General features: G+C 53.7%; 1 protein-coding gene across 2 annotated transcripts in view; it reads right to left on the reverse strand.

The window, feature by feature from the left end:
• The window catches only part of KANK4 (KN motif and ankyrin repeat domains 4), a 61,422-nt gene extending 37,406 nt beyond the window's left edge, over positions 1-24,016 (reverse strand). Inside the window, exon 1 of one of the 2 annotated variants that reach the window (XM_058538181.1) lies at positions 23,981-24,016. The gene's annotated coding sequence lies outside the window, so the exon portion shown is untranslated. The remainder of the gene's footprint in view (positions 1-23,980) is intronic. The other variant, XM_058538182.1, reaches the window with a different exon arrangement.
• Positions 24,017-24,756: the final 740 nt, after the last annotated feature.

The raw sequence follows: 24,756 nt of genomic DNA on the forward strand, positions 1-24,756 counted from the left end.
GGCCCCGCACTGCTGGAACAGGGCCTTGAGGAGCAGCCCGGGGCGGCCACGCTGTTCTGACCAAGCGTGACTCAGACGGATGGAGAGAAATCACGCGTGTGAGACCTGAGGTGGAGCAGTCAGGGGAATCAGCGCTTCCACAGACTGGCCCCTCACAGCGGAGAGCGTTCTCAGAGAGGAAATGAGGCCAACTGCAGGCAGAGAGGCGGCTGCACAAACCCGTGAAAAGTGCTCCTTGGAGAAAGAGACGGCGTCAGGGCCACTGGGAGAAGACCTGCACCCCTCCTCCCTCCCTCCCTCCATTCAGACCTTCCAGAAGGCACCTGGTCCTCCACTTGAACACACTGTAAGGTCAAGATGCTGGTAGACAAATGAGGAGCGGGCGTGAGCAGGCAATTCAGAAAAGAAGAAAAACCAACAGTTAATACATGAAACGTTCAACCGCGTGAATCAATACTCAGATGCTGGGTAAACACAGGAACGCCACAGTCTGTCTCTATTCTACACGTGCCAGGCACTCTGGGTCCATTCCAAACACCATCCAGTCTAACGCCCTCCACAATCCTCTGAAATAGTATTGCTGTCTCCATTACCAGAGGACAAAGCTGAGGCTCGGAGCGGCTGCCCAGGAGGAGACAATCAGCACCAAAATTCAAATCCAGTTACCACGCTGCTCTAACCACGGTACACATAGACTCGCTTACAAGTCAGAAAAAAAAATTTTAAAGAAAGAGCCTGTGTCGATCAGAGTGTGGTGAGAAGGGGACACACCCTCCCCAGAAGATTCCAGCGGAGCTGGGGCGGCCGCAGCCCACAGGGGAGCTGCACGTCCGAGACATGACGGGCGTCTCAGGTTCATGGCCCATGCGGTCAACACAGCAAAATAAAACAGTGAAGTAAGAAGAGGAAGAAGGTCACAGTGACACGTGACTTCTTTTCTTGGTGTAAAAAACCATCACCGTTACAATGTCTTCTTGGAAGATAAAAAATAAATTATTTTGGGAAAAAGGTTGGAAATCACCATAATCCTACCACCTCAGTACAACTAGTTTCATGTCCACCTATTTTGCATATTTTAACATAATTGCAGAGCAAGTTCTAATGGTGGTTAAGAGTCTGGGCTCCAAGTCAAGAAGCTATAGCTGGAATCCCAGCTCTGCTGCCCACTGTTTGTGTGACCTTGGACAGATCACTCAACCTCTGTGCCTCTGCTGCCTCACTTGTAAAATAGGAATAGTAGTACCCTCTACACACTGTGGATCTGTCAGGAGGATTAAATAAGATGATAATACATGTCAACCACTTAGAACAGAGACTGACATATAGTCTGTGTTCAATAAATAATAACTATATTAGTTACAATAATGTAAATTCAATTTTATATTTAAAATTATATCACATAACCAATTTAAAATATAGTGATACCTGCTTTATAACGATTACTGTAAATGGCTCTGCAGATTCCACTGACTTAGGCCTTATTTGCCAAACCCACTCCCTCGTAGAGGCCAGTCCACCTCAGGTTTACCTCTCCCTTCAACGCTACCAGATCACCCAGCCGCAGGAGGGCCTCAGGACAGGTGTCCTGGGACGTCCCTCAGTCCAGGTGGCTGAAACCCAGCTGCCACACATGCTGATGAATGGTTAAGAGCACAGCTTTGAGGTAAGGCAGACAGGTCAAATCCTGGCTGTGTGACCTTGAGCAAACTTCCTGATTCAAGAAGAGCCCAGCTCAGTGCACAGCTGTGAGGGCTGCCTGAGATAAATGTGTAAAGCGCTTGTACCAATGCCTGGTGTGTAATAACACTCACTGAATGTTAGCTATGATTACCTTTTAAATCCACAGTTTTTAAGTAAGAAAAGGGCAGGGATCATGACTGTTATTTACCCCCCTACTCCTGACAGTTGGCGTGGTGGGAACCCAACAAAAATGTGTTGAATCAAGGGAATAAATAAATGGATGAACAGATGGATCATAGAGACTGTCCAGAGCTGGAAAGGATATATTTTTTAACAGCTTTTTTTAGATGCAATCTACATACCATACAATTTACCCATATGAATTGCACAATTCGCTGGTTGTAGTATCAGAGTTGTGCAAACATTGCTAATTTTTTAAATTGTGATAAAATATACATAAAATTTACCATTTTAATCATTTATAAGTGTAGATTCGGTGGCATGAAATATACATACAGTATTGTGTAACCATCACCACTACCTATCCCCAAACTCTTTAATCATCTCCAACACAAACTCTGTACCCATTAAACAATAACTCCCCACTCCCTCTGCCCCCAGCCCTGGTCACCTCTATTCTACTTTCTGTGAATTTGCCTGCTCTAGGCACCTCATATAAGTGGAATCATACAATATTTGTCATTCTGTCTGGCTTATTTCACTTAGCACGTTTTTAAGGTCCATCCAAATTGTAGCAGATAACAAAATTTCATTTCTTTCTATAGTTGAATAATATTCCATTATCTGTATGTAGCACATTGCTCATCCATTCATCTAGCAACTAATACTCGGCTTGCTTCCATCTGTGTCGGCTCTTGTGAACAATGCTGCTACGAACATCAGTGCACAAATATCTGTTTGAGTCCCTACTTTCATTTATTTTGGATCATACTTAGGAGTGAAATTGCTGGGTCATATGGTAATTCTATAGTTAACTTTTTGAGGAAACACCAAACTGTTTTCCAAAGAAGCTGCACCATTTTACATTCCTACCAGCGAAGCACGAGGGTTCCAAATTCTCCAAATCTTGACCAACATTTGTTTTCCTCCATTTAAAAAAAATTATTATAGCCATCCTAGTAAGTGTAGTAGGTGTGAAGCGTTATTTCATTGTGGTTCTGATTTGCATTTCCCTAATGACTAATGATTGTTGAACACCTTTTCATGTGCGTACTGGCCATCTGTATATCTTTTTTGGAGAAATGTCTATTCGAGTCCTTTGCCGACTTTTGAATTGGGTTGTTTTTGCTGTTGTTGAGTTGTAAGAGCTCTTTATATATTCTGGATATTAACCCCTTACAGATATGTGACGTGCACATATTTTCTCTCATTCTGTAGGCTGCCTTTTTGCTTTAATGACAATGTCCTTTGATGCACAAAGGTTATTAATTTTGACGAATTACAATATATCTATATTTTCTCTTGTTGCCTGTGCTTTGGTATCATATCCATGAAATCACTGCCAAATTCAATGTCAGGAAGACTTTTCTTAATGTTTTCTTCTAAGAATTTTATAGTTTTAGCTCTTAAGTTTAGGACTTTGATCCATTTTGAGGTCATTTTTGTATATTGTTTAAGATAAGGGTCCAGCTTCATTCTTTTGTATATGAACATTCAGTTTTCCCAGCACCATTTGTTGAAAAGACTACAATCTAATTTTAGAACATTTTCTTTCTTTTCTTTTTTTTTTTGTGAGGAAGATCAGCCCTGAGCTAACATCCATGCTAATCCTCCTCTTTTTGCTGAGGAAGACCGGCTCTGAGCTAACATCTATTGCCAATCCTCCTCCTTTCTTTTTCCCCAAAGCCCCAGTAGATCGTTGTATGTCATAGTTGCACACCCTTCTAGTTGCTGTATGTGGGACGCGGCCTCAGCATGGCCGGAGAAGCTGTGCGTCCGTGTGCACCTGGGATGGGAACCCCGGGCCGCCAGCAGCGGAGTGCGAACACTTAACCGCTAAGCCACGGGGCCAGCCCTAATTTTAGAACATTTTCATCACCCCCCCCAAAAAAAAACCCATACATGAGATTTCATTCTTAGAAGGAACTAGGAATATAAGTGAGTTACTGAGAGTTAATAAACCTTGGCACTCATAAACAAAAATTAGTTCATTACAAGAGTTTACTGAGAACTTTAATTTTCTGTTCTACAGAGAAGTGTGACCACCACCCCTCACTAAATGACACCGATAAACTCCTGTGCGTTTGCACAGGCCTGTTGCACACAGGCCAAGAGCTGGAGTTCTGCAATTCTCAGGAAGGGTGCCTGTTACTAGTGCGGAAGACACCTGTCCTGCTTTTCTGGGCTCCCGGGCACCTCGTGCACACCATTCCTAAGCTTGGGTGATTTCCTTCCTTAGGAGTCCCGCCTCCCCAAGGTTGAAGGCAGAATTTGCAGTGCCAGCCTCCTTCATAGCTGGGACTCAGCCATGGGACCACACTCAGCAGGCAGAGGGACCCAGGCCAGACCTCCAACCAGAAGAAAGTGCCCTGGAAAAGGTCAGCTGCAGGCAAGTGACCCTGGGCAGGGTGGTGGAGTGACCTGACCTCCATTAATGAATTCGTACGTATGCCTGCTAGAATTAACCGGCTCTGGCATTTGCAGCGAAGACCCTTGACCGCTACAATGCAGCATCAGCGTTGGCTTGGCGTTTAATTACCTCGATTCTGTTAATTTACATTACTGGTAGAACTACTTTTCGGAGTTTCTGTTGATTTGTCCTGAGCATTTGCTGCGTGACCATTTTGATTATTTTTCTCTTCCCCTTTCATCCTGTGTTATTTCCAAATTCTTCCCCACTGGAAAGTGGGAGTCAATGGGCTCAGTGGGCTACAAGGTCTTCTGCGTCTTGGTTGAACTGGGCCACGGTCAAAAGGCCTTGGGAACCACAGCTTGGAATAAACCGAGGAATCAGCCTCTCGTGCTTCCTGGGTCATTTCAGTGAAAGGACCTCGATGACAGGCGCAGACACACCCTCCACAGTGGGGCGCCCCCGCAGCCCCCTCTTGGGCAGCCCCCACTCCCGGCATCACTGAGCCTGGTGAATCCAGTGAAGCCTTCACAGGCGTCAGCCTGGCTCGGGAGCACGGCTGCAGGCGCAGACGCTGCAGGGCTGGCGTGGGCCGTGGCATCTGCCTCCTGGGTTGGGAGGAAGATTTTTCTTGGCACAGCCCGCACATCCAGGAAAGTCAGTGAAAGCAAACTGAGCCTGACAAGTAATCTCCAGACACCTGGGTGGAGCCATGATGTTTCCAGATTTTTCAGGCAAGTTGGAAGGCTTTTATTATTATCTCACAGAGCCCCGCCTGGCCCTCTAGCCAGCACAGTCAGAAAGGAGGGGGCAGGGCCGCCCCAAGGCTTAACGGTTAAGTGCGCGCACTCCGCTACTGGCGGCCCGGGTTCGGATCCCGGGCGCGCACCGACGCACCGCTTCTCCGGCCATGCTGAGGCCGCGTCCACATATACAGCAACTAGAAGGATGTGCAACTATGACGTACAACTATCTACTGGGGCTTTGGGGGGAAAAAAAAAGGAGGAGGATTGGCAATAGATGTTAGCTCAGAGCCGGTCTTCCTCAGCAAAAAGAGGAGGATTAGCATGGATGTTAGCTCAGGGCTGATCTTCCTCACAAAAAAAAAAAAAAAAAGGAGCGGGCACAGCGATGTGGGTCAAACAGGGATGACGAGCGCTCAGCCCCAGCAGGACGCGCCGGGGATGAACAGAGAGACGCAGTGAGGGAAGAAGGGCTCCAGAAACTTCTATCCACTGCACTTTCCCTTGAAGGAGCCAGGGTGCGCCACAGTGCACCACCTGGCAATACAGAGGAAGGTCGCCCTTGTTCTGGTTCGGGTTTGGTTTTAACGTGAGTCAAGTCACTAAGAAGCGGTGCTGCTGAGGTTCACATCCCTGTTTGTACCCCCACAGCAGCTCGCGGTGTCACAGACGGTCGGCATACGGAGCACAGGATGGGCAGCTTCCTTAGGTAACTGATGAAGAGAATAAAGATGCTCACATCTTTCCTTCCAGCCGGATCATGGGGCTCCTCAAGTCCAGGTCTCTCTCATGCATCTGGGTATCCTTGAGGGCACCAGCGGGGGGCCCTGCCGGTCATCTACTGCTGGGAGCAGAGAAACATACAACTGACCTGGACATTACCACCTTCACCTATTAATGGGGAAACTGAGGCTCAACGACTTGCCCATCCCGCACAGAGGGCTGTCTAGACTCCCGGTCCAGTGCTTTCCTTTATAAACCTCATGCTGGTGGCACTGGTCTGCAGGGCAGTATTGGAGGACACCGAATTGATGGCTTCTTTGAAAACAAGCCTTGTGGCTGGTGTCCCCAGTTTAACCGTGGACCAATGGCGTTACTGTGGTGAGAGAGTGGAGAACTGCGCACACGTCAACCAGGCACTTTCTCTGTACAGGGTCCCCTACCCGTCCCCGCTCAGCCCCAGGCACTACGCCACGGCTCCCCTATCAACGAGGCAGGAAGGCCGCCTCCCGGCCCAGCCTCAGCTCGGTGCTGTGTTCAGAGAAACAGCAGTTAAGTAGGAAAAAAGGGATTGGAGGCCATCCAAACCTTCCTGCAGTCTCTAGAGAAAACACCGAGGGGGGAGCACTGTTAGCACAAGGCAAAGTCGTCACATTTTTCTCTCCTATCTCTGCTCCTCTCAGAATCTGCTCCCAGCAAAGCCACTGCCCCAGAGGCAGGGCGCTCTGTCCCAACTCGCACGCCCACTCCGCTGCCCGGCTCTTCACTCGTCACCCCTGCACCTCGGGCAGCTGCCCCCCCATCCTCGGCCAGTCTCTCAACCCTCATCACCGGGAATCCCAGTACTGGCTCCATGTGTCCAGCGCTTTCTCATCACTGCGTGACCCCAATCTGCTTAACAACAAGAGGGAACAGCCAAGCAAACGATGCCAGAAATCTCCTCAGAAGGGAGTTACTTGGAGGCTCCACAGAGAAGCTGCAGCTACTCACATGTTAACAGTTCTATTCCCCGTCACACCTGTTTTACAGATTAGAAAATTGAGGCATAATACTAATAATAAATAGTTATGTTGTTATTACAATGATAGTTATTATTAGCCATACACCGTCTGGTATTGTACAAATGAAAACCTACTGAACTTCACAGTGACTGTACTGGGTAGGTGCTGTTATATCCTTTTCACAGATCACAGGCTCCAGGCACAAAGCATGTCAGTGGCAGGGCTGGAATTCAACTTGAGGAGTGACTGAGTGCAGAGACCAAGCCCCTAACACGGCGTTCGCCGCCTCCCAGGTTCTGGTTTTGTAACCACCTGTGAAAGGAGTGGCCAGTGGAGTCTGAAGAGAGAAGGAACCAGACAGAAGGTTTTCCAAACGAACGAGTCCAACATTAATTCCTCCATCACCAGCCACACTCTTTAAATATCAGATGATTATTAAGAACAAACAACATTTTGGGGCCATGCAATAGGTCTATAAATACGATACATTTATTTGCAAAGGAACAGACTAAGAACTGCAGTGACTTTCTAAATGACTTAAAAATCACTTAATCAATACAACACAATTACTTTTCAAGTAATCTTTGAAAGTTCCAAGGAGTCTTGAGGTGTTTAATTACTATTTAACCAGATAACAGCAGCAAGTTACACAGATATCAATTTTAGAGAAAATGCTGTTTGCAGATCTAGCACTCAGTCAAAATTTCCAGCAGAAAGATGTATTTTCAGGCCTGATACACGGGTTTTAGGTTACAAATTAATTTCCTTTGTCTGTTGTTCACCAGGGCGGGGGCGGGGCTGGTGCAGGGGCCAGGCTCCCGCCTCGCGTAACTCGCAGAGAGATGTCCCTCCCTGCCATGGGGCAGTTTCCCCAGAAGCAGAGGCAGGCTGCTGCGGTGACTCAGCGGAGGACCCGGGTCCAGCCCAGCTTTCCCCGAGGCCTCTGGCCGACATAAACCACGAGCAACCAGGGGCCAAACCTTGAGCCAGGAGTTTGCCTGGATCCCACCCACAGGGCTGTACACTGGGAGGGACCCAGGAGTGAAAGCAACAGACACGAATGGGGCAGCGTGGATGCAAACTCAGCATCCCTGGGGCGGAATCCGGGTTTGAAGAGGCCCGCCAGGTGATCTCTTTGCACACGACAGTTTAAGAAGTCCTGCCCTGACCTACTTTAGAAGCACTTTGTAAACTATGGCTCAGTGCTCCTCCAGCTGTACTGTGCGTGTACATGTCGCGAAGTCTCGTTAAAGCGCAGATGCTGATTCGGTCGGTGTGGGTGGGGCCTGAGGATCCGCATTTCCAACAAGCTCTCAGGAGGTGCTGCTGCTGGTCCCAGCACCCAGAAGCCAGGCTCGGGGTGGGTGTGTGTCTGGGTGGGGAGGGACGGGAGGGTGCGACAGACCCCGGCAGGATTCCTAGCTGCAGTGCTTGCAAGCCGTGTGACCTTATCCACGTCACTCCACCTCTCTGAGCTGGTTTCCTCAGCTGCGAAAGGGCCTCTGTGCACCGTATCAGGCTGTTCAGACGTGACACCCACTCGGCCTGTCGAAAACACTCCAGCAGAAGCTGTGGTGGCTGTTGTTTCTGAGGGAAGGATGAACCTAGTAAGCGCTCAATAACCGCTCATTGTTATTATTTACTGTGCCCGAGGCACCCGCTGTCACCCTCCTCTGGTGGCTCTGTGTGCGAGGTCAGGTATGATCTGTCCTGTTCCGAAGATTACAGAGCCTCAGTAACTCGGGCCATGTCACAAGGACAGCGACAGGCAGAGCGAGGGCTGCATTCGGATCTTCCTGCCAAGCGTCCAACGCCCAGACGGAGGCCTGCTCTGTCCACACCCGTCCGCAAGGCCCGATGTGAGGGAAGGGCGGTGGGCTGAAGCACGAGGCTGTGAGGGGTCAGTGCAGGACCAGGTGCATGGGGCAAGATGGGCCTCGAGGCAGGAATGCTGAGCGGAGAGGGGTGTCAGGCCCAAGGGCAGGAGGGGGCAGGTCCCACGAGGATCTGGACTGGCACCAGGGACGGCCCAAGAGGGCCGAGGACTGCCTCCCAGAGCCCCAGCCAGTGCTGACCAGGCAGCTCCCTAGAGACACAGCAGTGGTACACATGAACCAAGGGATCCACAGGTTAATTAACATTTCGAAGGCAGCAACTGATTTGGGATTGGTGGGCAGCATGTGTGGAGTGGGGGAGAGATTTTCACTTCTGGACTTTTCTTCTTTAAAAAGGGAGCAGCTCAAAATAGAAGAACAACAGGAATATTTCCCTTGGAGCGCGGCCAGCGCACACAATGCCTCCTTTTCTTCCCAGGGCGGAAGGCGTTCGGGCCGGCCCCTGGGCGGGTGTGCAGCCCGGAGCCTGTGCTCTGGAGCACAAAGCCCCTTCCTGCAAGCCCAACACGAATGCCTCCTTCACCACAGCCTCTGCCGCTGCTTCCAAAAGTCCCCCCAGGGCCAAGGCGAGGCTCTGTGGCCGCATCTCCCACTACTGCGTGGAGACAAGAGACGGGCACGCCTTCTCAATCATCCAGTCACCTCCGCAAGCCGCGGGGCATGAAGTTAAACAGCCCAGCAGCCTGAAGGGTGCGAGGGGATCCTTTTCTGTTCAAAGATCAGCCATTCATCAGAAATTCCTGTCCAGGCTCAAGGCCAGGTTCTGTGGATTCACGGATGAATAAGACGGGGGATAAAGACCGTTTAAGGACTCAAATGGGAGGCAGAGACTGACGCGAGGACATTCAGTGTCTTAGCGGTGGGTGAGGGAATGACGGAGGACCATGAAAGCATCAGTCGAGGTATCTGAGCTGGGCTTTGAAGGCTAAATAAAAGTTCGCCAGGCAGACTGGGGAAGCAGCCCTCTAGCTCAGAGATGAAAACATGTACAGCGGGCTTGAGAAAGGACCAGGGAAGGAGGCCCAGGGCGCAGGGCAGGGCAGAGGATGGGGAAGCCAGGGGCAGGGGGTCGGCTCACTCTATTCTATGGAGAGCAGGAGACCAGCAGGGTTTTTCCACAGAGGAGGAGGAAGATGAAGGCAGGTTTTCGATACAACTCTGGCTGCAGTGAGCTGGGGAGGAGAGGTGCCGCAGAGCCTGGCCCATCAGTAGATGGTAAATAGTTAACAGAATGAACAAATGATTTCGAGAGGGAAGAGAGTAGCAAGTCTGAAGAGAAGTCTCGCCAGACAATGCTTTTCACTAACTGCCCCTTTTAAGAGAACAGCAGCTTTTCTGCTCCTTTACTGAACGATCACAAATGTGTATAATCTGAGATTGCAGGCGTAATTGCATAATGTCTTCTACTGTTGGCGGTTTCCTGAATGTTGGCTTTGTCTTCTGGAATAATTCTGTCAGCCCCCTGACAGCGGGCACTGCCTCCTGAGCTCTCTCCGCCCTGCCCAGCAGCACCTATCGTGTGCTGAGCATACAGGAGGCCCCAGGGGAGCAGAGCCATGAAACAGCCTCACGGAGCATGAGAGCTGGACTCCTGCAATGAACTAGTCCCCCTCTCTCATTTTACAGATGGGGAGACTGAGACCCAGAGAGAGGGAAGCAGGTGCCCTATCTGAAGATGTGCTCACATTCCCACTTCTAGGCTCCTGCATCTCACAGGCAAGACTGCCAGGTGCCAACAGCCCGGGTGGAGGCACAAACTCTGAAATATACCAGCAACAAGCCTGGATGACAGCAAGGTCAACAACACCGACACAGCAATGGGCACAGAAGGATGCGTCCATGTGCAGACGCGGTACTCAGCATCCAGTACTTGCTCAGGTCTGACAAGAGCTCAGCCTGCTACTGGACCTGCTCGAGGCAGGAGAGCACAGAGGTGGGGAGCGTGAGCTATGGCGACAGGCAGGTCAGAGTCTGAATCCCAGCTTGGCCACTCACCAGTTCCCTCAACTCCCCCAGCCCAGCCCACGTGTAAAACAGGAGAAACATGGCTTCCTCCTTACAGGGCTGTACAGATTAACTGGGAAGGAGACATCAGTGCTCATCCCGGTGCCTGCACTGGGAACTGACGGGGCAGGAGCTGAAGAGGAAGCAAGACAGCAGCAGCAGGACTCCAGAGCGACAGGATCCACTGCTCACCCAACCCTGGATCACGGGGCACCCACCTGCACTCAGGCTGCGTCAGGGAGGGGAGGGAGGTGTCGAACCTCCAGGTCTCCAACGCGGGGACTGGAGAGTGCTGGCGACAAGAAGTGAGTTAGGGAAATCAGGAGAGGACAGAGTCTGGGAGGAGGAGGATGGACAGTGTGTCCTTGGGCGTGCGGAGTGCCTGACTAGGGTTCACCCACAGAGCGGGGTTCATCCGGAGAGAGCAGCCCAGCAGACAGTGGAGAAAGCGGGCCTGGGCCGGAGAGAAACCCAAGGGTCGGCAGGTAGATTCTAGACATGGATGCAAGTCAGCGCAACCACTGCAGAGGCGGCGGGGGGCAGGGGGCTGGGGGGTGAGGAGCCGGAGCGAGCGGAGGAGGGGCACATGGGGAGCAGAGGAGGGAGGAAGACCAGGGCGGCTTGCAGCCCAGACACCCAAAGGGAGAAGGCTGAGAAAGCTGGCGAGGCCTGAGCTCAGTTTCAGTAGAGCAGGGGAGATGCCGAGGGTTGACAAGACGGGAGAAGCGGTGGGCAGAGGAAGAGGATGTCATGGTGGGCCACTGACCACGGCACAGAAAGGGCCAAACAGCCAACATGAAACCGAAAGCTGGAGGAACCCACAAACCCACCAGTGAGGACAAAGGCTGGCCTCCCCTTCCGTCCCAGCCCTGCACCGGGCCATCCTCGCCTCCCAGCCCCCACCTGCCCCTCCACTGACCTCGGGTGCCCTGCCCCTGATCCCAGCAGTCTCCCAGCACACCACGCCCAACAACCTCACACATTCCAGAGAGCCCTTCCCGACAGGCCTGAACTAGGGCCCCTCAGACAGCACCCCTGTTCAGGAGCTTCCTGCCCACAATTAGAAAAAGAGGCAATGTGACACAGCGCGACTAGCAAGGCCTGCAGGCCAGGAAATCCAGACCTGTGCAATGTTTGCTGTGTGAGTCTGAGTCATCTCACCACCTCTTTGGGCCTCAGCTGCTTCACTTGTCCCATAACACTACTGACCTAAATCTACACCTCTCTCCTGCCCCTGCTGGCTCGAGACAACCACATTCCCTTCACTCGTGGAACACGTCTTTAAAAAGACCGCTTACCCCGTTATCTCACTGAAGAAGAGAAGCGAAGAGGACAAGAGGGAGCAGGAAGGGGACGTGTGAGCAAAGACGAGGGATGGACCCCCTGCACTGAGAGGGGCCCCACAGAGGGCAGGCCCAAGCCACAGCCCTCCCACCTGGCATCAGGAACCGTCCTGCAGCTGAACAAATACAGGGGGTCCCAAGAAAACGCCCCCAGCAGAGCCCGACGCATCTGTGAGTGACCCGCCGGAGACTCCAGTCTTACTCAGCACGAAACGAGGATTTTAAATTCCACCATGAAAAGTTATAATTCACCCCAGATTCGCCCCGCCTCCTCTCCCAAGGGGTGAAGGGTGGAGAATGAGGAATCCCAGGAACGGAGGATGGAAGCAAGGCTGGCTTCTTCCCAATGACGCGACGGGCTCCCATCACCCAGGAGCAGGGAGCTGTGCTGAGCACACCTGCCTTCCACTTAACCCTCACCCTCAGCTTTGAAGAAGGAAGGGTCACCCCGTTCTGTGGAGGAGAACTGGGGCGCGGAGGGCACCGTGGGCATTCAAAACCAGCTCCTCTGACCCAGCCGTGTCCTCCACTGCAGACTCTTTACCCAGGCCTAGAGGACACGTCACGGCCTCTAACATGCTCAAGGTAGAGCAGGAGGAGAAAACCAGAGCAGAACAGTGTGCAAAACCTCACTTTTATTAAAAACGTTTCTATCCAGATACTTACATGTGGACACATAGCTAGAGCTATATAAGGGTACAGATAGAGCTCCTAGTGGTATATACACTCCAAACTGTCCCCAGCGCCCAACCGCCAATTCTTTTTTATAATTTTTATTTATTTATTTATTTATTTTTCCCTCAAAGCTCCAGGAGATAGTTGTATGTCATAGTTGCACATCCTTCTAGTTGCTGTATGTGGGACGCAGCCTCAGCATGGCCGGAGAAGCGGTGTGTCAGTGTGCGCCCAGGATCCGAACCCGGGCCGCCAGCAGCAGAGCGCACGCACTTAACCGCTAAGCCAGGGGGCCAGCCCGTGACCGCCAATTCTTGACAGTTTGGAGTTTTCTCCTTTTTATGTTTCTGTACTATTTTAAATGCTTAGTACTAACTGGTATGATTTTAAAAATAGTTTTTTTAATAAAAAATTTCCCAATAGCGTTTATTGAGCCTTTCAAATTGTAAAGACCACCCACTCACACACACACACACACAGACCAACACACACCCACGCTCTCAAAATTATTCACAAAACGGAAAAAATTTCTCTTTTCCACTAGTTTCCTTATCAATTAAAAAAACACACAAATCTCACCTTGTCCTTCAAGGATCCCATTTTTTAAGCTTAAAAGGTCAATAAACTAAGGTGTTAACGGTCTTACAAGGCAGTAAGTATCTGCCGGGGACAAGTGTTCGGCGTCCTTCCCCAGCAGAGACACAGATGCCGTGGCTGAGAAAGGCGGGCAGAGGACTCGCCGCAGGCCGACACCCCCTTTTTCTAGGTGTCCGCCCCCACTTGACTTCTTAGAGTCTCCTTCCTAAGCCATCCTGCATCGAGTATCCCGTTTTCCCCTCCTAACTGCTTCTCCACAATGAAAATTTTCCCAGGGAGTAGTAAAATTCATCACCATATCTGATGAAGGAATTACAACGTTAATGGTTTAGAATTGTCTTTCTCCCCCCGCTGTAATGCATTAGCATTTTATTAGGAGCTTTCTGAACACACTGTAGTAACTCAAGAGTGACTGGAGTGGTGAGATTCAGGCAAGCTAACGGGCCAGTGGGAGATGCGACCTGCAACTGGGGGCGGCAGGGGTCACCTGAATGTCCACCACTCACCTTCTGGCCAGCTGTTGCCACATGGGGATTAATTCAAGGCTGGTGTTGCCAGACTTGATTTTTTCCAAAAGAAGCCAGGAATGTGGATTTATGTAAAATCTGATTTTTAAATGTTGACTTAATTCTTCCCTCTCTTTTTCTTTTTTTAACACTATGCAGGTCAAACAAAACCTGCATGGAAACCAAATGCCGCCCAGGTGCCCACCAGCGAGGCACCAAAATGGCCTCAGCCCACCTTTCTAGCCTCGTCCCCACACCCCTGCCCTCACAGATGCAGCTTCCCCCGGTGCCTGGGCACCTCTGTGCCCGTGCTCACACTGTACAAACCCACAGACGCCCTTTCCTGCCTTCTCTACCAGAGTCTGCCCATCCACCAGCCCCTCCTAATCCTAAATATCAATCTCAGCTAATACTGCCCATCCTCCAAGGCTCTCTTCAAAAAGCTACTTCCTGCCATTGTATTTCCACCGATTCTAGCATTTCTCACATCTGCCTCTCATTGCCATGACTTTCACATGTTTAAGTCTTTCTGGTTCATCACAAATTGGAAAAAAGGAAGGAAGCATTTTTTTCTGTGCCAGCTGTGACTTTGGTGCTATTATCCTCATTTTACACGAGAGAAAACCAAAGCTCAGTGAACAAGCGACCTTCTCTATGGAACAGCTTTGCATATCCTCTGGACTTCCTTCTGCACGCTGCCCGGGATCCTCCTCCTTCCTTCTCCATCTGCAACTGCTACTCAGCCCTCAAGACCGCTGTACCAACCAGCATCTTCCCCTTCTCCACACCAGTCAGGACTGGCCCCCTCCCCCTAATTCCGCACCCCCACGCGCCCTGTCGGAAGGTCGTCAGAGCAGCCATCAAACTGTCTGATCCTGTCTCCGCTGTTGACTGCAAGCTCCTGGCCTAGCACAGTCCCGGGCCCAGAGTTAAGGGATCAGTCAGTATTTACTGGACGGCAGGAAGGAAGAGAGGGAAGGACAGATGGAGGGAGGGAGAGAGGGGGAAAGAAAGGACAGTAATGGCACAGGCAATCAACAAACGTGAGGTGTAAAACGGCATGGCTCCAAGGGCCACCTCTGGGCTGGCACTGATGCCGGCTCCCAGGTGCTCCAGCCCTGAGCAGATGGCGGGGAAGGTTCCCGCTGCACCCCTTCTCTGCGCCCCGGAGCGCGGCAGGCAGGTGGCAGGTGGCTGTTTGGCTTGGGGCCCCAGGAAGCAGTACTCACCTCCTCCTTGCTCCTGGTGTCTGGTCCTAAGGAAGGTGACTTTCTGCATCCATCCGGCTCTGCTCCGGAAGGGTCACTTCAGTTACGACGGATGACGGGGGGAGGTGCTGGGGGAGGAGCTCTCCCCAAGGCGGGCAGAGGCCCACAGCAGGCCAGAGCAGAAGGGCTGACAACAGCTCTCGCTGCCCAGGGCAGTCAACGGGGAGGGGAGGACCCTCTTTCAGAGGACTCTGGAAGTGAGGCTCTCTGCTCCACCGGTTGCTAGAAAACTCCTGTGATGCTGCCCCCGCCCCTCCTCAGTCACAGGCCAGGAGGCAGCCAGGCTGCTCCTGCTCGTGGACCCTCTCCCTGCCCAGGCTGAAGAGAACCATCCTGGTCTCTGGAGAAACTGCACAGAATCTAGCTGGGTTGATGTTCTCAAAAGCCCAACTGCCCCCTCAAAGCAGCAGTTTACAACACCCACTGACACCCCGGGAGATCAGAGGGGTGAGGAGACCTCTGCTCTCCTCAGCACCCTTCCACCAGTCACGCTGGGGAGGGGCCAAGGAGACCACTCCTCCAGGGACTCCAGAACCTCAGAGATCCCGCCTCGGAGGCAGAAGACCCGGGCAGAGGTCTCAGAGGGGCAGGGTCGCCCTCATTTCCCCCATCTCCTCCCTCCCTGTCCCCCATCTCCTCCCTAGGGGCCCACCCAGAACCTCCCCCCAGCCCCCGAGGGCTTTCAACCCTCACCCCCAGGACAACTCAGAACACCAGGCTCTCAGGCAGAGCCCTGGACGGGCCTGGCATCTGCAGGCACTTCAGCCAGGTCAATCCCCAACGAACCAGTAAAGTAGGATATTTACCCCCATGTTAAAGGCAAGAAAATGAAGTTGGAAACCATTTTATAACTAGAAAGGAAAAAAATCTTAAAATGAAAGGAGACTACATTACTTGAACAAACAAAATACTTAATTAATAAAAACTAATAAGAACCAAGACTTCAGCTAGAGAACTGACCCAGTAATCCTATTGCCTTAGAAAGAAAAAAAGAAAGCTAATTTTATTGACTACTCATTATGTGCACTTGCTCATTTCATCCCTGGGGTAACCCTACCACGTAATCTCTTATGATCCCCATTTCACAGATAAGAAACTGAGGGACAGGGAGGTGGTGTGACTTAACCAGGGCCTGGGGAACTGCCCTCTCCACAGGGCCACAGTGCCAGCCGGTTCACAGGTTCCCCAGCAGGTAATGTATTTGTATTTTAACAACAGCTCTCTGGAGAAGACAAAGTAATCCAAAGGAATGACTCTAATGCCCAGAATTCAGGTCTCAGCTCTGCCAGTCAGCAGGGTTCTCAGGGCACCACCGGGCATCCCCCAAAGGCGGCCACCCACGGCCCGGCTAACACAGGGCTCCATTCAGCAGCTGGCAAAGCAGAGGGTACGGGGTAGAACGAGGGAGAAGAAGATTAGGTCAGGGAAGGCCAGCCCTGAGGCAGGCACCAGAGTGGAGCAAGGAAGCCACTGCCGAAGAACGTGACTCCAGGAGCTCCTCACATGTCCCCTCACCCAAAAATACCAGCCTGCTTCACGGTGCAGAAGAGACACTTGCAGCGTTAGTGTCAGCGCAGTGTGGTGTGCAGGCTCAACAGGCCTGGTTCTCACTCCAGCTCAGTCACTTACTCCCCATGCACCAGGGCCTGCCTCCTGCCCTCGCCGGTCCTCAGGATCCTCATCTGTAAGCCCAAGGCGGGTGTAGGCAACCAGTGAGGTTTCCCAGAGACAGCCCTGGGTGAGGGGACCCAGAAGAGGTGCCAGGAACGGGCAACGGGGCCCGCAAAGGGGAGGGGAGGACACGGTTCATTTGCTGTTATCAAGGTTCTGCCAGACAGGGCTCCACGCCAGATGCGGCTCGGGGCGCTGGGAGGGGAGAGGGAGCTCACACCCAAGGGGACGCCCCAGAGTAAGGCTCGTGAGCTCTCCACTGAGACCAGAGCTGGCCGCTCCAAGGAGTGGTGCCTGCTGCCCACAGATCGGGTCTGAGGGGCTCAGGGAAGCCCTCCCAGAGGAGTCCACGTTGAAGAAGACGGGGACAATGAGCCGGCGTGAGCAGAGAGTAGAGGACTCAGATGGAAGGGTGGGGAAGACTGCAGACGTACAGCAAGCACCTTCTTAGTGAAACAGAGTGGCTGCCACCGTTCTCCCAGACTGTGTGGTTGTCTGCACTGGTTTTTAAGAGCACAGGTGCTGGGATCAGCCAGACCTGGGCTGAGCTCCTGGCTCTACCACCTAATGCCTCTGTGACCTAGAGCCAGTGTCCCACCTCTTAGAGCCTCACTTTACCTACCTACTCAATGGGAATAGAAACACAGACCTTATTGGGTGGTTGGTAGAGATTAAATAACTGCTCCAGTTAAAGGGCTGGGCACAGTGTCCGGCACTCATCCAATAAAAGGTGGAAAAAACCCACCACTACTCTGATGTTGCTCCCTAGGGCTCTCCTCTCTCCGGCCTCCTCCTCACAATCAGCATCCGGCTGGTCCTCCCGCATCCTTACTGCCTCCCTCCGCCTCCCTCGGCCTCCTCTGCCTTCCCTCCATTTCAGAACCCACTTCAAGGCGACTCCTCCCAGTGCTTCTCCTCCGTCCTAGGATCCTAGCTCGCATCTGATCAGGCAAGTCACCCAGGGGCCCACACAAGCGCCTTACCCCCTCACGAGCCCAACTGTCCCCTGGGTGGTCGTCTCAGTGGACTGGTGTGCGTCGATAGGGCCTGCTGGCTTGTGGGCTGATAGGAACTGCCTACCCACTCGTCCATGTGTGCCTGTAATTTGTAAATTAACCTCTGGATATACATCAAAACCTTCTACCCAAACCACAAATTATGTGCGCTTGCAAATTTGCCAAACTATTAAGTAGAATTTACTGCTGCTCGAGGATGCACTAATTAGATGGAGATAGACAGTGTATGAAAGATCAGGGAGGGAGTTGGGAAATCGGGAACCAAAGCTCCCAGACCCCCTGTCAGGGGGTCTCAACCCTTCTGCACCGTGGACCCCTTCAGCAGACTGACAAAGCCTCCAGACCCTTTCTCAGAATGTTTTAAAACATATAAAATAAAATGCATAGCTTGACTACAAAGAAAACCAATTACACTAAAAAATAATTATTAAAATTTTTAAAATGAGCGTGCAATATAGCAATATATGTCCTTCATTAACGCATTACACAACGAGCTCTTGCAGCGGTGTGCTAACTGCTGTAATTCCAGAGCTGTGAGGGCATGGATCAGAGTTGGAGGTATCGCAGAAGCTGAACTGTGACATGAAGCATCTGTGATCCCTACTGGTGACGTGTCACAGGAACTGCAGATCCACTGCTTCGTGCCTACAGCCATAATCGAAGAAAATGCTCAACAAAGATGCTATTTCCCCAAGTTCACAGACTCCCCTGAATTCTGCATACGGGCCCCTTGGGGCTGTTAACCCCAAGCGAAGAGTCCCTGGGGTCCTGTGGCTCAGTGCGTGCACCGGCCGTATTCCTGAGTTCCAGCTCACCGGAGTCTCCCTCTTGAGGAATCTCCACCCACAGCCCTGCCTGCCTAAAAGGTCAAGTTCTGTATATATAACCCCCTCTGCCGGCCCCTCCCACCTGACCGGCCCAGGGAGGATGACTGAGCAGCCACCCAGGCCCAGGCTGACCGGGGACCGGCCGGGACGCAGCCTGGAGAGAAACCTCAGCTTCCAGAGCACCGAGCTCAGGCAGCAGGGCCCTCTGGAACCTGAACTGAGTGACAAAGGAGAGGCTCGTGTGATGGCGGGGTGGGGGCGGGGCGGGCAGTGGGGCACTCAAGGTGAAGACCAGTGACCGGCTGCATCGGTGGAACAGCCTCGAACTCAGACCCCTCTGCACCGCCTCCAGGCTGCCTGGCCTCCTTCCGGCCTGCGCTTAGACATCACTGCTGCATTCTGTGGCTCCTCCTCTTCATCAGAACCAGCGTAAGGGAGTCCGCTCTCCTATCAGAGGAGCCTAGTCAGTACCACCAAAGCAGGTCACAGATGAAGATGCTGAGGTCGAGTAAACCTCAGTCTCTGCTCGGGCTCACGGGGCTGGTAAAGGGTGAAGCCACTGCCCTCTCTTGCCCTCCTCCTTTTATGAGGAGCAGAGGCTTTCATTATTTATTTATTTAAAACTCACACAAGTGATACATGAAAACAATCTCTTAAAAAACTCAAGCGTTCCTGATAAAATGCCACCTCCCGCACACTCAGTGTTGTACCCAATCAATGCAGACCCTGACCACACTGGGTTATATCCGCCAACCACCCAACTTGACATTCCTGTCCCTCAGGCCCCTCCCCAAGCGCAGGATGGCCACACGCTCCAAGGCAGCAGGGGGGCAGTGGGGAGCCTGGCGAGGAGCAGCAGCTGGAAGCACTCGGCCCTGGGGCCCCTCGGGGAGATTCAAAATCGACTTCACTGAGAGCGGCGCCGGGGGCTTCTGGGCAGAACCCAGGCTGTGCGGGGGGATCGACGATTCTGCTCTTTCATCCTCACATGGAGTGAATTCTCCCCAACGCCACATTCCTCTGCCCCCACCCGACCTGATGCCAGAGCAACAAACTAGAAATACCCAGCAAAGGGAGCTGCAGACACAAAGGATCCTCCACGTGGGGACAGCACAGCCACACTCAAGTAGTATACATCCCGCCTGCAAGTTTTACTTACTTTTGGGGGAAAAAATGGGGAGGGGGATGGGCCTTGGCATTTACATTTTCTCCCACAATGTCTGTGTCCCAGGAAAGCTCTGTGAGGGGCAGGGCCCAGGACCCACGGCTCCGGCCAGACAAGGAGGCGTTCCTTTTGAAAACAGGCTCTTTCCCTTGGAGAAGGCAGGCTCAGCCAGCTCCTTCAGACCACCGATCTATGCTTGTGTATCACACTAACCATCTCCTTGAGATCTGGGCCCCCCCCTTATTTCTCCTGGAAACTGCAGCAGGCCTATTTTTAGCGGGAGGGCCCCTCTTCTTTCCTTCAATCCTACTTTGAAATATTATCCCTGTAGACTGGAAAGTGTTCACAGAAAGGCCTATTAGAAGCCTCTTAGTCTAAACTCAGGGTCTGGGAGGTCAGCATTCTGAGGCTCGGGGAGCTGGGGTCTGGCTGTAGAGCACACAGCTGGCGAGCAGGAGATCCGGGCTCCCATCCCCGGAGGCCATGGCCTCCCAGCCCTCACCTCTTCCCGAATACCTACCACACACTGGCACAGCATTAGCCGCCTGCTCCCCAGAGGCAGAGCTCCCACAACACAGTTTCATCATGTGTTAGTTCTATAACCCTAGGGAAGTCACTTAACCTCTGTGCGCCTCATCGACACATCTGGAATCGTGACTGTAACATCTCGAGGACTAACTGTGCCAGAGCGTCACCCACATGCACCCTGTTATTATACCACACTGCTCCGGCTGCACATACAGAAGTGACTGGATCTGCCATCTGACACGTGATGACCAGATCTGTACAACTGCCCAGAGACAGGCAAGAAAAGATGGTTATCGGTTAAGAAAACTCAGTCCCCCAGAGAGGATGTAACTTGCACGCGATCAGAGTTTTAAAAGCTGGCACGGTCTCGGTATTACCGCACCTCCCAAGGTAGGCTGAACCGGAAGGAAAGTGACCTCTTCCTCCCCCGCAGAGCAGCACCGGTGCCTCGCGGCTCCCAGCCCATGACCCCTCCTCATAAACTTGAACCAGCACACGGCCTGGTACAGAGCAGACTCGACGCAGTGCTGATGAGTGAGTGAACTGCTGAGGGAAAGAAGATTCTGATCTGCAGATGAGAAGGCCCTGCTTCCCCCAGTAGCCGGAAGCAGGTGTCCTGTTGCAGAATGGCAGAGGCGGGCAGGCACAGCTCTGGGGACAGCAAGCAAGACCCCCTTCTCTTCCTTCAGTCCCACAGCCTGCTCCATGGGGAAGAAGCCTTTGATAAAGCCAAGAGCTGGGCCGCTGACCTCAACAGTCCTGAGCAGAGCGTTTCCGAGCCTGGCCCACTTGGCTCAATCCAGGGCCCAGAAGACAAGTGCGAGGCACATGCGAGCCTCCTCCAGCTAAAACAGATGAAATAACACGCAGGCCAGGGAGATGGCCCACCCGTCTTCCTAACTGTCAGCTCTGCCCATGATAAGATTTTTCTCCCCGTCACCCCTTAGGCTGCTCCTGAACTGAAGCAAAACTAAGATATCCATCTTCCAGCCATGAGCAGTGGCCTTCACAAGGTCCAGGGACAAACAGAGGCTACCTGGTTAAAAGACGCAGAGAGAGCTGGAAGGAGCCCTGGACTGAGAGCCAGGAGCTGGGGGATGTGGGGACAGAGGGGTCCATACTCTTAACAGCTGTAGGGGCTTCGGCAGCCTCTGTACGTCACTGGGCCTCTGTGTCCTGTAAAATTAAAGCCCAAAGTTCTGGACATGGGGTCAACATCGAGGGGAGGGCTGCAAAAAATGAGATGTCGTATGTAAGATATTGTAGGTTACATGCATTTGGAGGAGAGTATCCATAATTTTCATCAGAATCTTAAAGATACATGTAATACTCTCCCCTCCCCATAAAAAAAGTTAAGAAATACCAGACTAGATGGTTTTCATGCAACCAGCATTGATGAAGCACCCTCCCTGTGCCCCTCTCTGTGCCAGGTGCTTGAGACAGGACAGGACGGAGCAGCTGATGCTCACTGTGGCAGAGGCGTCTGACCTTTGGAAACAGAAAAGACAGCACTGGACTGCGGTCAGGAAAGGCCTTTGGGGGGGACCTCACATTAAACGCCGGAGCTGGAGGCTGAGTGTGCATTCACTGGGTGAATGAGGGGTACCAAGCACTTCAGACAAAGGGCAGCAGGGTTCCAGGAACCGCCCGGAGCGCCACTGTGAGCAGAGAAGAGGGTGCTCACTGAGGGGGCGGGCTGGGGGAGACGGAGAGCGGCAGAAGCCAGAAAGGCGGCTGGAGAGGTGGGCCGGGCCAGATTAGGAAACGCCCTGGAAGCCCCCTCAGGAATCTCACATTGCGGGCAAAGCGTTCCTTCTAGTTTTAAAGTCTGGGATGAGCCCCCACTCCCAGCACGAACCTTCCTGAACGCCGGGCAGAGGCCTTGGTCAGCTGTGCACTCAGTGGGCAACTGGGAACAAGCGGAGGAAAGAACCGCTGCCTCTGGCGCCCTGCGTGGGCGCCGCAGTGCGCGGGCCGTGTGAGCCAGGTGCAGGTAGTCAGTGCACGCAGGAGGGTGGGTCCTGCACCTGCCTGCCAGTCTCTCCCTCTCTTCCCCTGCACTGCGACCCAGCCAGGGCAACTCCAACTGCCCGTCATCACGGCTGAGACAGGAAGGTAGTGACTGGCCTGGCGATAGGACGCAGAGGTAAGGGGCATGCCCATTTGGCCCCTGGTGGTCACTTGGTAAACAGTCTTACAGTTCCTCTAATGGACTCTGCTACTCGCCTCAGGGCCCCCTCACATGCTGTTCCTTCTGCCTGGAAGGCTCATTCCACCCTCTTCAACTAAACTCCTGCCAGCAACTCCTGTACCTACCACAGGTTCTCAGGGCACCTTATCCTTTCCTTTCAAAGAATTCACTGCTGTTCCTAATTCTCTATTTATCTGAGGGATTCGTAGGTCTTGGCCACTAGCCTGCAGGCTCCGTGAGGCCAGACAGTGCCAGTTTTGTTCGTTTCTGTATTCCACTACCCTGCCGGGTGCCTGGCACAGACCAAGTATTTGTTGACTGAATGAAAGTCTGTTCTGGACCCTGAGCCATTCCCCTAAACTCACTGCCCCTTAACATTCTCATAACTCACATCACGGTGCAGTGAGGAGTTTGGAAACGCAGGAGGGTTGGACTTGAAAAGGCAATATGGCAGCAGACTCTCCTTCCACTCCTCGCGTGGCACCGCGTTCTCCTGCCTCATGTCTTCAGAGGCTCCGAGGAACCCGCCTTTGATTCACCCAGGAGGTCCCAGGCGATCGTGTTTAATTCAAGATGCTTTCTCCCTAGGCCTCAACCTGGTCACTGGCTGCATCTGACCCTCCCCTGACCCTACTTGGTCAACAGGACTTTGCCCAGGCTTCAGGGGGTCATCCTCAGGAAGGGGAGAATCTCCCCCATCTCCTGCAAAATGCCTCCGCCCGGCCCACCAGGCCTGCACCCTAGGGCGCTTGGGACCTACAGCCGCTGGTTCCTGCAGCCCTAGCGGATGCCCCGGACAAGCGCAGAGTCAGACCTGGTGTAGGGGCCACGGGCTCAACTTCCCAACTCTCATGCTAAGTAACTGGCCACTCCGCAGGGACGAAGTACTTGGGGTCAGAAGTTTGACCTTAAGGGAGGATAACAGGGGAGGAATCTCACCGAGCGGCGCGCAGGCTCGGCAAAAGCGCCCTGAGCGGCCAGCGCACCCCGAGGCGGCCCCACTGCCTCCCTCCAAGGTCGCGGCCCAACGGGAGCGCCGGAAAGTTCAGCCAGGGGCCGAGGAGTACCAGGGTGGGAACCGGGGGCCAGCTTTTGCGAAAGGAGGGAGACTAACAGCTCGATTCCAGGCAGTCCTGGGAGCCGGCGCCAGGGCGCCCAGTCCCGCCAGCCGCATCCCGGACCGCAGCGCCCGGCTCGGCAGCGCCGGGCGGGGGCTGCACCGCCGGAGCCGCAAGGGCCACGCGGCCTCCTCTCCCCACCGGCTCCCCCTTCCAGCACTGGGGGGCCGGCTGCGGCGGAAGGGGAGCGGCGCCCGCCTTTGGGCGGCCCGCGCAGCACCGGTAGCCTCCTCCCCGCGCTCGCGGACCCCGGGCGGGGGCGCCAGGTCGGCCCAGGCGGCCGCAGCCTCTGCCTCTGTGGAGCCGGGACGCGGCCCAGGAAGGGGCGAGGCGGGCGGCGGAGGCAAAGGAGAGTGGCCGAGCGCGGGGCCAAGAGCGGGTGGCGCAGGGCTGGGTGCCAGACGCCGCCACCCCTGCGCGCGGAGGGTCGCAGGCGCCTTACCTCGGCGAGCCGCGGCGGGCGGCGGGCGGCGGGCGGCGGGCGGCGGGCGGGCGCGCGGCGGCTTCGGGGCGCACGCAGCCTCCGGGCGCACAGTCCGTGTCCCGGGCGCGCACACTCGGCGTCCGGGCGCGCACACCCGCGGGCGCCCTCTCGCCGGCCCCTCGGCCTGGGCTAGGGGCGCACACCTCGGAGGCGGGGTGGGGGACGCACAGCCTGGGGGCACACACCCTCGAGGGGCGCACAGCCTCGGGGGCGCACCCGCCGCGGCCAAAGCTTCGCCCGGCGTCGCCGCTGCCAACACCCCGAGTCCCCGCCTTCGCGCGCGGAGAGGAGTCCTGACGCGGCGCAGCTCGGTGTGTAGGAAGGGGCAGCCTTGCGAAACCGAGGGGAGGGTCTTAGCCTTGATACACTCAAAAAGCCCTTGGATAGAGTTTGGAAGAAAAACTTTTTGTAAAGGGACTGGAAAACTCTTGACCTGTGTATAGCGCTTTTCGGATTTCCAGAGCGCTTCCCACATACGTTTATCTCAGTTCGTCTTTACTAGCCGGTTAGGAGGGGCGTTTCTATCCATCACGCAAGGGAATGAGCTGCCCACGCCAGGTCTAGAACCCAGTCCCGGTGACGGAGTCCGAGCGCGGGAGGCGATACGCGGTCAGCAGGCGTGGACGAGTGAGGTGTGGGTGGATGTAACCGAACGTTCTCTCTCCGAAGTCATTTCTTTTCCCATTTGCTTTTTTCCTTCATTCCATTGCTTTAGCCACACTCAGGAATCCCAA

This window comes from Diceros bicornis, chromosome 4 (genome assembly GCF_020826845.1).
Source record: "Diceros bicornis minor isolate mBicDic1 chromosome 4, mDicBic1.mat.cur, whole genome shotgun sequence".
In the NCBI taxonomy this organism is placed as follows: Eukaryota; Metazoa; Chordata; class Mammalia; order Perissodactyla; family Rhinocerotidae; genus Diceros; species Diceros bicornis.